The sequence below is a fragment of the Protopterus annectens genome, chromosome 14.part0, assembly GCF_019279795.1.
Source record: "Protopterus annectens isolate FY-2018-M chromosome 14.part0, PAN1.0, whole genome shotgun sequence".
Classification (NCBI taxonomy): Eukaryota; Metazoa; Chordata; order Ceratodontiformes; family Protopteridae; genus Protopterus; species Protopterus annectens.
Window position 1 is genome coordinate 620,596,912 of NC_056748.1, and position 14,804 is coordinate 620,611,715.

The following is a 14,804-nucleotide window of genomic DNA, read 5'->3' on the forward strand; positions in this document are numbered from 1 at the left end:
TTTGGCTTACATGCAAATACTAATGTTTAGCTGGCTGATATTTTAAGCAGTTTATTCTTATCTCCATTTGAACCTATGTCATATTTCAAGATTCATAGATACATTTTCAGAATTGCCCATCCCTTTTAACTTGTAATACACTAAAAGCTATGACCCTGCAGATAGGAGAAGTTGTCCCAACCGTCAGTTCCCACAAGCATAACCTAAAGTAAACTTAAGGCTACCCATGCTAAAGTGCATGTTACAGCCTGTGTGCCTTACTGTGATTATCAGTCCTTTCTTACCTTTCTTGCCCTTCCAAATGGGAAAACAGTTTGCATACTTAGAGTAAACATTAACTGTTTGCCCTAAGAAAATGTACACACGGTTCCTTTAAATTGTTCGCAGATCTTTTCAAAGCATTAAAGTGTTAGGACAATGGGGGACAGTGTGGTACTACTAGTTATTCACTTCCTACCTTTTCAAACTGTTTTTCACTGAGCTGTTAATTATCACTGTACCTTTAAATGTTATATGTCTCAGCACACAGTGGTCAGAACTCTCAAGATTATTTGCTTGCTCCTGGAAATATCTTAACAAATAACAGTCTGCAGTGAGAAAAAAAATCGGCGAACTGCTTTGCAGGTTAATGAAACAGTTTTTTAAATTTCACTTAGAACACAGTGTGCAGACTTTGTTGTCCATCTGTCTACACCTTCAGATCTTGTTTTACTCTGAGAGCATTTACTAATTAAAAAAAAAATAGAAAGCTACAGTTTTCCATGCTGTCTTATTTTTCAACTGTGTATTACTTATTTGAATTTTAATAAGTGTATTTTATTATATCAGTTGGAGTTGTTTCCTGTGGAGACCATATTGGTGCCTTTCCTTTTGATTACATGTTTGTAATGGTACTGACCTGAGTAATCCAGATTTTTATAGTTTACGTCATGAAACTGAATACTAATAAGAACAGTATTTATACATATATTAAGAAGAACAAACATTCTTTTATTTATAGTTGCTTATAGATTCATAGGCACTTAATAGGTTACTAATTAGAGAGGATCTCCAAGTCTTCCTAACAAATTTATAGCCATAGTATTTTTATTACTATTTCCCTAATTCCTCTTATGTGTATGAATAACCCAGGAGTAGGCAAAAACATTTACGTGTGATCCCTGTGCATAAATCCAAGCCAGAGATTACTTAACCCAGTTATCACACTGTCTGAGCATCACCATAAATATGAGCAAATCCAACCTGATTCCGGGACAGAACCTGGAATTCATAGGTATGCAGATCAACACGAGCTCGGTGTGAAATCTGTTACAGGAATTGTTAGCCCAAAAGACCCCCCCACGGCTCAGATGATCTGCAGAGTCAGCAGCCATTTTGTTAGTCCCTCTAGCCAGATTTTTCATTTGGGTTCTCCACTGGACATTGGCGACACAATAGTCCATCCTTTCTCAGCCGTTGTCCCTTCACATCATGTTGACTCCCATTTGGAGGCATCATCTTAGTTGGTGGTTAGTAAGACAATGTCTTTCTAGGCAGACCATTCTTGAACAACCCCATCCCCTATAGCCACCGTGACCACGGATGCTTCCCAGTTCAAGTGGAGGGGGCATTACTATGGGAAGATGGTCTGGGACGTGGTTCCCTACTGAGACCAGGTTGCATATCAGTGTCCTAGAGATGAGAGCAGTCCTCCTAATGTTGCAAGCCTTTCTGGATGTTGTCCCCTTGGGGACTATTGCAGTACACACTGACATGTCTGTTGTCTAGTACATCAACAATCAAGGAGGGACCTGGTCTACCCCTTGTACAAGGAGGCCATGAAGGTGTGGGAATGGGCAGTATTTTCATACTGCCTTCTAGTTGCAATGCATATCCTGGGGAAAACCAACGATCTGGTGGACAGACCTGGCCGATCACGTCTGTTTCCGCACGAGTGGTCCTACAGTCAATCACTGGCAAACATGATCTTCAGCCTTTGGGGGTCAGCCTTGCTGCAGCCTAAGTACTTGTCCTCTCAACAACAAATGCAGCAAGTTCTTCACTCTGATCCCTTCTCCAGAGGAATCCCAGAGGGATGCATTAGTCCACTGTTGCCCCCTACGTCTCCTGTATGCTTATCCTCCTCTTCTGCTTATCCTGAGGTTTCTTCAGAAGGCAAGCAGATTCTTAATCATCCTTGTTGCCCCCTTTCTGGCCTCATCAGGGGTGGTTCCACTTCTATGGTCTCATCTGAAATATCCTCCTTGGATTCTGGAGCCAAGTCAGGTCCTCCTTTTTTTTCATCCATCAGGGATGCAGCATCCAAATCTTTGAGCCCTCAAACTGACCTCTTGGTTTCTCCATTTCTAACCCTAGTGAGACAGTCCAGGCTTAAGTCCCCGGTCTGAAAAATTCTTCTAGCCTCAAAAAAGGTTTCCTCTAAAAAAGTCTACACCAGTAAATGGAAGAGATTTGTTATTTGGGCCACGAGCAGGAACAGTGATCCTTTCTCAGCACCAGTTTCAGATGTTTTGTTATTTCTTAGCAACCTTTTTGACGAAGGTGCTAGCTTCCAACTATCAAATTACAGTTAGCTGCCATCTCCAACTTTCATACGGCAAGTCAGTCCTGTTCCCTGTTCACTTTTATACTATGCAGATTCTTCATGAAAGGTGTTTTCTTATTAAGGACCCATCTCCCCCTTGGGACCTTACTCTTGTGTTGTAGGCTTTGACCCAGGGAACCTTTGAGCAAGCAGTAAGTTGCAACATGAAGTTTCTGTCATGGAAGACTGTTCTCCTGGTGGCTATAACTTCTGATAAGAGGATTTCTGAACTGCAAACCTTATCCTCCAACCCTCCTTGTATACTTTTACATACAGACTGTTCTTGCACACTAATCCGTCCTTTTTACTCAGAGTAGCTACAGAGAATAATATTAATCAATCCATCCAATTACCAGTGTTTTTTTCCTAACTTCTCTAATAAAGGGGAGTTTGTTCTCCATCTTCTAGATGTTCATAGACCACTTCGTTTTTACCTGCACAGGACCAAACAACACAGGAGGTCTGATCAGCTTTTCATAGTTTTCTCATGTAATAGACTTGGACAAGCGGTATCTAAAATTACCTTGGCGAAATGGACATCTGACTGCATCTCGTACATTTACTCATCCAAGGGGATGGAATTACCTAGACTTCCCAGGGCACATTCCACCAGAGCTATGGCTACTTCTACGGCCTTTTATTCTAGAACTTCCATTGATGACATTTGCACAGCAGCAACATGGTCCAACAGTCATACCTTTGTATCACAGTACAAGTTGAATATCATATCCAGGAAAGGGGCCTCCTTTGGTTTGATGGTGCTCTGGCATATCCTTCCTTAAGGGCCACCCACGATCTACATATCTGGGGACTCTGACTCTATTGTGAAGAGAAATGAAGACGACATCAGAATAAAAGGTTATGTCTTACAATAACTTGACATTTGTGTTGTCTTCCTTCATTCCTCCTCACTTTCCCTTCCAACCATCCCCTTGCCTTGTTTCTTCTAGTGGAACCTGATTATGAAAGGACTCCTGTGTCCCATGTTTGTGCCTCTTCTGCCTTTCCTTTGCTGTGTGTGTGTGTGTATTGGATATATGGAATCAGCAAACTCAATCTGAGGTACTTGGGTGGATATAGTGCATTGAGTGTAAGAGGGACAAGCTTGAGAGTCGGATCCAAGTCTGTAGAATGTGGCCGAGCCAGATCCGAAGTTCATATCCAAGAACTTATTGTGAGGAGAATTGAAGGAAGACAACACAGATGCCAAGTTTATAGTAAGACATAACCTTTTAATATATACTTTGCCTTACATGTAAAGAAAGACAATTCCAGGGAAATAGTACTCTTAGAGACATCCATCCTTTCAGCATGTTGTATTTAATTTGCAGAAACGATTGAGATCTCATGAGCAGGTGCTTCTGCCAGTATTGGACTTGCATATGTGTAGTAGATCTGAAAGGAGCAGGTCAGTATAGGCAGTGTAAGTGAGGCAGAGATTGCCATTCGGTAACATGCAAGACACTGAAAAGAGGGACAGGGCTTTGAGACATTCATTGTAACTTTGGGGATTTAGGCCTTTGATTTTCTTAGTAAAATTATTATAGTTTTCTCAAGTACATAACAAAGGGGGCATTGTACTCGATCAGCGTAATAAGCGCAGAATGCAATGTAATGATCACCAGCCTGATCTTGGCTGCCATACCATACCCATACTCATAAGCTCTGCAATTAAAAAGGACTTCCTTACAGCTGCAAATATGCATTGATCAAATGGCAGCTCATTGTCCACATGGTTTCCCAGGTCCCTCACTTCTGGTTCAGCTTTCAAGTGTATATTGTTGATGTGATAGTTGTTGGGAATGTCGTGCTTGACAAAGGACAAAGTTATACGTTTTTGGTATTTAGTTTTAGGCCATGGCTTTGACGCTGCTTATTTGTTTGGGAAAGGCTTTCCTGAAGGATCTTGATATCTTCTGGAAATTTTATGAAGGTACTTAAGTCATCTGCAGACTTTGTCAACCATAAGTCCTTAACATTATCTTTGACCTCCAAGAAGTATTGCCAAAGAGGAGTGGCCCAAAGGCCAAACCCTGAGGTAAAGATCTAATGACAGGTCTTTTAGAGGAAGTAGATGCATCCTCCCTAATTTCCTGTGTTCTGTTTGTGAGTCAGTTTACTATTCATTGAGTTACATTGGGATTTACATTTAGCAGGATGAATTTATCAACTGTGGCTGAGTGGGAGATGTTTTAGAATGCATTTGCAAGGTCTACATATGCAGTGTGTACAGATTTTACCTCCTCCAGTGCTTCTGTCACCTTTTCAAAGAAGTTAACCAGGTAAAGAGGGCAGCATCTGCCCTTGCCAAAACCAAAATCGCTCACATCAAGTCGATCATGTAAGCTGCCTGCTAATTTATTAGTTCCACAATAATTCTTTATGCAACCTTACAAATGACACTGGTCAGGGTTATAGGTCTGTAATTCCCCAGGTCAGTTGACACCCCACCTTTGTGCAGTGTGACAACTGTATAAGCCCAGTACTGATCCAGTACAAACCCTGATTGGTGGCTGAATCTGTGTAGTGGGTTTGAGGGGTTCATTTTCAGGCTGATCAGAAGGTATTCTGGTGAGTTATCAGGCCCCTTGGATAGTGCTTTAAGGACTTACTCCTGGGAGTGTTGTCCCCACTTTTTAATACTTTTCCCTTCTACCACAGTTTTGTCAGAAGCATCTCTTTCTGCTCTTATGATTGCATCTGTACTAATGTAAGTCTTGGCTGCTTTCTCGTTGCCAGCTTTGGAGCATACATATTATGTGCCCTCACAATTAAATTCTGTGGTGGAGCATCACTCCAGTTGCTTATTTGTACTTCAAAATTAATGTAGTCTGCTCCTACCAGTTTCACTGGTAGAGCAGAAAATCTATTTATTTTTGGCATACTCTGTCTTGTATTGCTACTAATTTTTGAAACCGCTCTTTTGAGAAGCCTCATGCTCAGCTTTATTTAATCCTCTGATTTTTTGCAGTTTAATCATTTAATTTGAATAGTTAGAGTTCCTATTTTTCCAGCCATTTGACTTATTCCTTCATTGTTTGTTATTTTAAATAACTCTTGAGTGTGTTTGATATAAATTTTCCTGTAAACTACTGCATGCTATGTCTTGTACCAAAGCTGAAAGTTGAACTGTTTTTTACAGAATTCTTCCTAGGTGCAGTGACATTGAACAAACAAATTTGCCCACATTAACCATCTATCATTTTTGTGTGTGTGCGCATTTGTTTGTAAAAGAACAATGGAGCAAATCTGTAGTGACACCTGCTTGCTTCTCTGCTTTGGGACCAGTTGTGTAAGTGCAGTGGACTGGCTATAGGAGATAGGGATGGACATCCTGAGCTGACATCCAACAATCATTTTCATTTTCCAAAGCCATTACAGCAGTGTTTTGCAGAGAGGTGGGAAAAGCTTCAGTCTCCTCTGATTCCTGTAGTTATCACACACTATTGTATATGTCTTACTAATTATTTCTTTTTTAATAGCAGCAGCTTCTGTTCTGAATTCGTATATAAACTCTAACAGAGCAGATCTTTCACTTAAGACTCCTATATCCATTTCTCTTTGCCTATACTGTGATATCAGTCCCTGGTAAGGAAAGCAGTCTGGCCTGTAGGCCAAATGTCATCTTGGCTTCATCCCACTCTACTACCTTTCCCTCTCTAGTTATTTGCTCTCAATACCTTGGTTCCTTTTCCAGTTTACTTCAGTAAATTCCAGCCCTCTCTTACCTATTGTCTGTACCCCTAGAAGTATCTGCTTGACTCACTTGACTCCTGCCTTCATCTCCCAGATGAAACCCTTCAACTCTTTGTTAATTACTATCCACAACTTCTCTGGTGGGTAAAAAAAATATGCCTGACCTGTGTATAAAACTAAAGAGAAATTTGTGTTACTTGTATCTTACCATCCATAATCATAGGCAAGAGCTTCCAGTTTTTCAGTTTTTATATTCTTTTAGTTTGTAGAGTTGGGATACTTAAAAGAAGGTTAAACCTTTTTTTTTATTGGTAGCAAATTGGCTTTTTCTACTAATTTTGTTAACAAGTAGAACCGAATAACCAAGTGGTTTGGAAATGTTTAGGTCACTCAAAATAAGTCCATCTTATCCCCCTTTTTTTTTTTGGCTTCTGCAGCCAGCTCCACAGGCATAGTGAGATAAGGCTCAGACTGCAATCCATGTAACCAGAGCTCGGTTAGAGGTTCAGGCACCTGCTGGAGCTGGCCAGTAGAAAGAGAAATGAGAGAAATGACTGACTACCTGCTCATCTCTTCCAGGTAAGACAGTGTGGGGATGTGCAAGCAGTGTAGCCATCTCACTAGTCATAGAGCTGATTCCGGGGCTGCAAAAGACAAGTTGTTGCGGTAGGTGGGAAGGCAAAGAGGAATGCATCCTCTGGGGAGGGGGGGGGTTCCTTTCTGGTCCAACGCATACCCACCTCTGTGACATTAGCCCTGCAAGTCAATGAGAGGTAGGACTTCAGTAAAACCCCAGGTTGGTCACAGAGTGAGAGCCATGGCTTCTCAATTCCTCTCTCCAGTCATTTTTTTTTTTGGGGGGGGGGGTTCATAACAGGAACAGCCATAAAGGCATAAAGGTCTTTTCATCCAAGACCCAGCCACTGACAGAACACAGTGGGTTGGCCCTGAGAAGAATGGAGTAAACCAAGTCCTATGCACGAGGGGATGCACGGTCCAAACCAAGTAGAAAGCTCCAAATCGACCAGCAAGGCAGCATAGAGTTCAATAGATTTATTGAATACTGATAAATATAACAAACTAGTTTCGGCCAACAGCCTTCTTCAGTGTAAAACAGTATAGTCAGGTTCATTTGAGTCATCATTTAAATATATATCATGAGCCAATCAAAAAATTGAGCTCATGAATATTCATAAATTTAAAGCATATTTATAAGACATGTTTTAAGGCACTTAAAGTATGTCATACAAATGTACAATGAAAAATAATATATACACTAGTGAGGTCCGTCCATAACAGGAAAGATAACCACCAAATAAATACATGAAATTTGGCAAATTATTAGTATATTCTGACATGTCCATCTGGCCATGTATTCATACTTGTAATCTAATTTTTATCATTCCATATTGGATAAACCACTGTCACGTGCTGTTGAGCAGTTCTTGGTTAGAGACACCATAGGTAATAAATATCAAGTTCTTATGTTCAAAAGGACTCAAACATGCTATATCATAAGGGAGCATATGTTTGACAGGTTAAGTTATATATATATATACATATGTGTATGTATGGATTTATGGTAGGCAAAACAGATAATAAACATAAAACACAATGTAAAAATAAAGGTCGACAATGATGATGGTAACAGCCTAAACATAAAGGCTTAAACATTTCTTCAGAATAGGCATTAAAGAAATTGTATATCCAGTACATATATGGGAAGGGCTCAGACATTCTGTACAGACATTGAACTCTATGCTGCCTTGCTGGTCTATTTGGAGCTTTCTCCTGAGAAGAATGGAGTCATAGGAGAAAGCTGGGAGTCTAAAGCTAGAAGCAAACTAGCAAAAAATTATCTAAAGAAAAAAAATTAAATAAACATCCTTGGAAAATCCAAATCTCCTTTGGTTAACTCTTTCTTCCTCAAAAGAAGACTTCAAACCTGAATTTGTTACTTGACCATTGCACAAGTTAAGACCTTCTGTACCATGTACTTCCTTCTCCCTGGATTACCCCTTTGTCTCAGATTTAGACTTTAAGAAAAACTTCCTAAAAGATAATTAAACTGTTTGGTAGTATAACAGCTATGAAAGCTCATGTTTCTAATAAACTCTTCCCTTTGCTTATTAAATAGGCTTGTGTAAAAAGTAAACTATGCTGCTGGAAGGAACTGGAGTATCAGAGTTGAGGGATGGGATGGTGGCTGTGGGAGGAGTGTGAACTATAAAAGGAAGACTTGGAGATGGTAAGAGAGTAAAGGGAAGCTGAAGGATTAGGCTGTTAAAAATATTAAGATGTTGAGAGTACATGTTATGATGACTATGTTGTGCTCTCAGCTATCACCTAAATTACTGCAGGTTTGCATAAGGTTAAGAAAGTTGGTTGCTTAAAGTGATTTGTTTTCATTCATAGGTATGTTGTGGCATTTAGTGAGTCAAGTGCAGCAATGTACCTGTTATCACCTTGATTCCTTATTTATTTAGCCATTTTCAGTAAAAAGCTTTATAAACTTTTTATTAAATCACAGCCTAAGTACGTACAGTAAACTCTTAGTTAACCGGAACTCAAGCAACCAGAAAAAATAAATCGAAGAAATACAGTACAATTTTCATGTCTTGCACTTTCTGCCCCCCCCCCCTGCAGAAACATACCTTGTGTTTTTAGAGTTTTAAAAAAGAAGATAGGAATACATTCCCTCTCTCCCACAGCTAAAAATAGTATAGGGTACAGTATTAGACCTGTTTTTAATAGTAACTCTCAAGCAACTAGAAACTACAGTTATCTGGCATCTACCAATCACCATGGGTGCCGATTAACTGAGAGTTTACTGTATATTCCTCAATGACATCAACTCGGATAAAGTAAGGTGCATCCATAGCCGGCGTTAGGCACCCGCGAAACCTGCGGCTGCAGGGAGCCCCAGATTATTTCCCCCATGAACAAGGGCCCCCATGCAGCAGCCGCGGGTTTCACCATTTCCTCCCATAGACGATAGTCTATGAAAGAGTATTGGACGGGATTTCTGTTTAATCCGGAGTATTCAAAAGAATTCAAGGGAAACAAATATCAAAGCACCTCATTGATTTCCTGCTTTTGTTTTAATCCGATCTGTACTACCTGTATCCGGGGGACTTTCGTGCTGTTTTTACTTAGGGAAATGAAAGTATGGGCTGCGATATTACCATCTGCAAACTGTAGAAACAAAACTAACTACCTCAGTAAAGTCTGATGTTGATAACGATTTATTACCTAAAACATATTACGGAATCCTCACGGCTAGAGGATGAACTGCAGGTTAAAATTTTGTTACAAACCTTCTGAGAGTGCTGGACCATTCGCTGTCCGATGTGTCTCCAACTGTTGAGCTCAGCTGAAGATATATTGTAACCATCATGATCTAGAAAGTGTGTAAGTACTGGTTGAGTGTTTAATGAGAGTGACAGTGTGCGTCTGTCTCTTGGAGTTTTATTACACAGTTATATTTTTAACTAAGTTTAAAGCAATAAACGATAAGTATGCGTTTTGTGGAGTCCGATGAAACGTATATCTTACGGCATTGGGCAGTAAATTTACCATATTAATTCTCCTTTTTTCTTCCACTAAATCTGTTGCTGTTTACTAGCAGTCAATTTATTAACATTCCCACTCTGATTTGAAGTTGTTAAACACAATATTAACTATTAGAAGTCTTGTTGTCTGTAGAAACGTTGATTCGTTGACTGTTGTGTAGTTTTGTAACTACCTGTCCTATCTTCTATAGAGCTGTTGATGTGAACTTCTGTAGGTATAGGTGTCTGTGAATATGTGCGTCAGTGGCAGCTCCAGGTTCCCTTTGTTGGTGAGGCACAGTATGGACACATAAGCTAGCTGGTGGGGCACATGAACAAATAAAAAAGGAAAATGTGTGGAGGATGCAGAAGCAATATGCATATAGTCCTGTAACCGAATGAAATATTAGAGTAACGTTTCAGTAATTGTAATGACTCTCAGCAACTACACAATGTCCTTTGTCAAACATTACATCTTACTTGACTGCACAGGGAAATCATTCTGAACCTCACACTTGACTTTTCTTGATCTATATTTGTGCATGCATATAACCCTCAGAATTATTTTGAGAAAGCTCTTCTGTCCATACCCGTAACAAATCATTCCCTTACTGCCACCAATAGACAAAGGTAAACTAACTGGTGTTATTTTGTTTACCTAAAATGGCCTCTTACACGTTAAAATCAGTACGGTTGCATAAACCATCTACAGTTATTTGGTATCCACATGACAGCCCATCACAAGTCAGCAAATTATGTAAACAGCAGAATCTTTATACAATCAAAAATTCACAAGGCAATCTCTACACAGGTACATGGAGTTCCTGAAGGCTACTGAAACAAGAGATGTCAGCAACATTGGTCTACTAATTTAAAACACTATACAACTTTACATCATGATGTTGTAATCTCCACCAGCTTCCCTGCTCTTGGTCAGGTGTAAACTGGACAAGGTTTAAGCTGGTCAAGTACACTTCCCTGAACTGCAACTCATCAGTCACTGTTTTCAGTTGAGAATCATTGCCCACACAGTTTGTATTAGTTTCAGTGATTCAAAGATGTTTGGCTTTTTGGCCTTCCCTGAGGTTGTGTAAGCTTGGAATTCATATATATATAAGTAAAAAGAGTGTGGCAGGCAAATCTCCCACACACAGGGTGCAGAGGCTCCTACTTTTGCCCCTATGTAAGAAGGCTTTTCTCTTGTCATCTGGTTGAAGCTTCATCAAATGATTTGTCTTATCTAGCTAAAGTTAAAACTAATGTGGACTAAGCCAGATGTGGTGGAACCATCTTTGTCAATATAGTGGACTGTGATGATGTAAAAACCAAGGGTGACTACAAGTTGCATGAGCTTTTACAAAATACTTTCAATAAATAGACAATGAAAAAAGTTAATTTAGTATGTGTGTATCATTCTGAGAACATACTAAACAAGAAGTTGAAGTAGCTGTCATTATTCAATGATTTATTTATTGTCTTTTGTTTACTGGGAAATCTGACTGGGCACAAGTCCCATTTTCAGCAGAGGCCCGAGGAGAAATGTTCTACATAAATACATATTTACAATGAGTAACAATAAAAATTAAACACTTAAGCATTAGGATTATGAAAGGCCTAGAGACTGATGAATATAAAGGATACATAATGGTGCCTCTGTTGATGTACTCTGTTGATGTGGTCTTAGTAGCTACAACTATAGTATGGCTAATGGAAGTAGCTAAAAAAATAGAATAATAGATAAGCTATGTAGGTTTAGTATTAAATACTAAAAGCAAAGGTTTTGAAGTGTAAAAACAACTTTTTTAACACTTTCCCCAAATTAATAAAAAATAGGAAATGTATGTTGTTGTGTCTTTCGGCTTTTCCCGGTTAGGGGTCGCCACAGCGCAACTCCGGTCCACTAATGATTGGCAGTAGATTTTTACGTGCCAAGTTGCTGGCCCTGACGCACAACCTTCAACGAAGGTACGCCCATTCACGCATGTCTCCACACAGAAGATGCTGTAACTGAGAGTTGAACAGGACAAAGTCTTACTGTGAGGCGACAACGCTACCGCAGCACCACCACGTATTAAAGATTATTTTATTTTTGAGAGTCTGATTAATTCAAAAAGTAATGACCGGAATTGTTAGATAAAATGTATGGGATAAATAAAATGTGGAAATTCCAAGTTTAAAAAAGTGGACTTAATTAATGCAATTAATTTGTGTAAATGTGGATACTTTGGTTCAGTAGTTGCACTCCCAAAAAAATGTTGCAAAAAAATGATTTGTAGTATAGTATGGGGCCTTAGAATTAACTCAGATAAAGGGGGAATTATATGTACTAAAGAAGAAAACTGTGGACTGATTTAAAAAAAATCTGATGTTTTTGACATATTTAGGTTTGCAATGCATTTTGAAATTACTTTAAATAGGGAAAGGGAACATTAAAAAGATACAATAAGAGCAAAGTATGAAGAAGTATGGGCAGAAGTGAAAAGAAGAAATGAGTTAAAGTTAAGAAAAATGAGAGATTAGTAAGTGAAATAAAAAAATAAAATATTAGTGACCCATTTAACGATATAAGGGTTGACTGGGTGAGTTTGTCAATGATGCCTGAGTGAGGGGGGGTGTCAAAAGCCTTAGCTAAGTCTAGGTAGGCTGTATGCACAGATTTCCCCTCATCCAGGGCCTTGGCGACTTTCTTGAAGTCCACCAGGTTTAACAGGCATGATCTCCCTTTGACATATCCAAACTGAGTAGGGTCAAGTGTTTGGAGCTTACTTATATCTTTGTTGATAAAGTCCATAATGATTTGCTCTATGGCCTTGCAGATAAGGCTAGTCAGGCTAATAGATCTATAATTCCCAGGGTCAGTGGAACCACCACATGTTGTGCAAGGGCATAACGGTGGCCATTTTCCATACAGCTGGGACAAAGCCAGTGCTTGGACTGATTGAAGAGGGTACCCAGTGGTGTTGCTAATTCTTGTTGGAGAGCATGTAGGATGTCAGGTCCCACAGATGTTGTGTTCTTGGCCTTGGAGAGGGCATTTAAGACCTGTTCTTTAGAAATACAAGGTAGGGGACAGGTGGTAGGGATGTCATGCGGTACTTGCAGCTGTGACAGGGGAGTGAAGTTGTTTGGGGGACTGGCGATTGTACCTAAACATGTTTTTGTTTTATAGTTGCAGTGTATAACATATGTAGCATTTCTAACAAAGCTGGGTCAGACGGCTTTGTAAGTCAAGCAGGTTGTATAAAAAGAAAAAAATAAAATGCGTTTCAAAGCATATAGAAAAACGTGGATTCTTGAAAAAGCTGAAGAGTAAGGCAAAATGTGAGAAAAGGGAGAAAAAAAGTAATGTGCATAATGTGGTGAGCTGGGAGGGCAGCAGATGGGAGTACTGGAGCCCACGGGATGCATGTGTGGGGGGGGGGCAGTAGGCAGTGCTTAGGGCACCATTTCACCTAAGTCTAGCCCCACATATGGAGTTGTTGTAAATGTGTCATTGCTACAACTAAATTCCATTAACTGTGAATGTCCTTCTGTGACATGAGCCAACATAGTGGGGTACACAGGCCTCTCATAATGTAAGAGCACTGCAACTACAGTTCAGTTTGTGTATATTGCCTCTAAAACACTACAGCATGAACTAAAAGGTTGCATAGGAGGGGTGGTAGTAACAGGGTGATACTTAGACTGGAAGTGTCCAAGGGGCCCCCAACTTGACATTTGCTGGGGGCCCCCAAAATGCTAACACCGGCCCTGGGTGCATCCATAGACTTTAATGGAAGCATCACTGCACACGTGAGGTGATGCATCCATGAAATTCTGTGGAAACACCTCACACTTTTCGTAAGCTGATGTTGCCGAGGTTAAACTTTATTACTTGTACTCAGTGGTACAAACGTAGGGAAAGAGGTATTTTTAAAAAGTTGTAAGAAAAAGCGCAGCCAAAAATGTTCACCAATGATGCAAGAAAAGCTGTTTGGCACATCATGTACAACTTCATACCATGGTTGCATGATGTATTTTTATTTTATGAACAAATCAATTTAAAATTGATATTAATATAAAACAAGCTGTGGAAGGAATGCAATAAATGTCTATGTAATGAGAGTGTTATGAATTGAAATGTCAGTTGTGGAAAAAAGAGGACCACGACACTGCTAATAGGGCTGTTTAGAGATGCAGTAAACTAGCTGTCACATTGTTTACTATAGCAATAACCAGGTCTAATATTACGTTGTCAAACATTTAAGCGTTCAAACGTCATATGGTTGACACCATATGATCGAACATTTAAATGGCGCTCTCCGAACAGTGTGGAAATGGAAGTTTTCCTTTGTCTGCACTGTAGTGTGATCCCGGAGTTGGTATATTTAAAGAGTGTGGGGGGTGGGGGTGCAGGGGGGGGGGGCTTACCCCACTGCTTAACCTTTCAGGTAGTTTTTTTTTTTTTTTTTCCCTGATTTGATTTTCGAACTAAGTTCGAACATATGGTGTTTGAACTTTTAAAAGTTCAATAATCTGATATAGACCCAATAAACAGTGAGTGGTTGTGGTATATTGAAGACTTGCCCGTGGATGGTGTCATTTAAACCCAAGGGTGAAGCCTATTGAAATTGAAGGCTGTAGCTTGATAATTGGTCAGTAATGCTCTTTTGTTGACAAATAGGAAACTTTGTTTGCATTGCTTCTTACGTACTGTAAGACCATAGTATTTGGTTTTAGTAACTTAGTAATTGTTTTATTTATATATTTTTTTGTAATAATAATAGGAATATGTTTATTCAAACTTTAAGGTTTTAAATGAAAATCTATTATTTATTTAACCCGTGTTTATGTTTACAAGGGAATGGGTTTGCCGATCATGTCATCTCATTTATGGGTATTTAAACTGGTCTAATTATTGAAATTTTACATAATGAAGTCTGTTTAGATTTAAGCACTTATCTTGTGTTTATTTTGTAATAAAAGTGCGCGTT

General features: G+C 39.4%; 1 protein-coding gene across 4 annotated transcripts in view; it reads left to right on the top strand.

Annotated features, from left to right (window-relative positions):
* The window catches only part of HERC4 (HECT and RLD domain containing E3 ubiquitin protein ligase 4), a 3,175,640-nt gene that overhangs the window by 1,700,454 nt on the left and 1,460,382 nt on the right, over nucleotides 1-14,804 (top strand). The window lies entirely within an intron of this gene.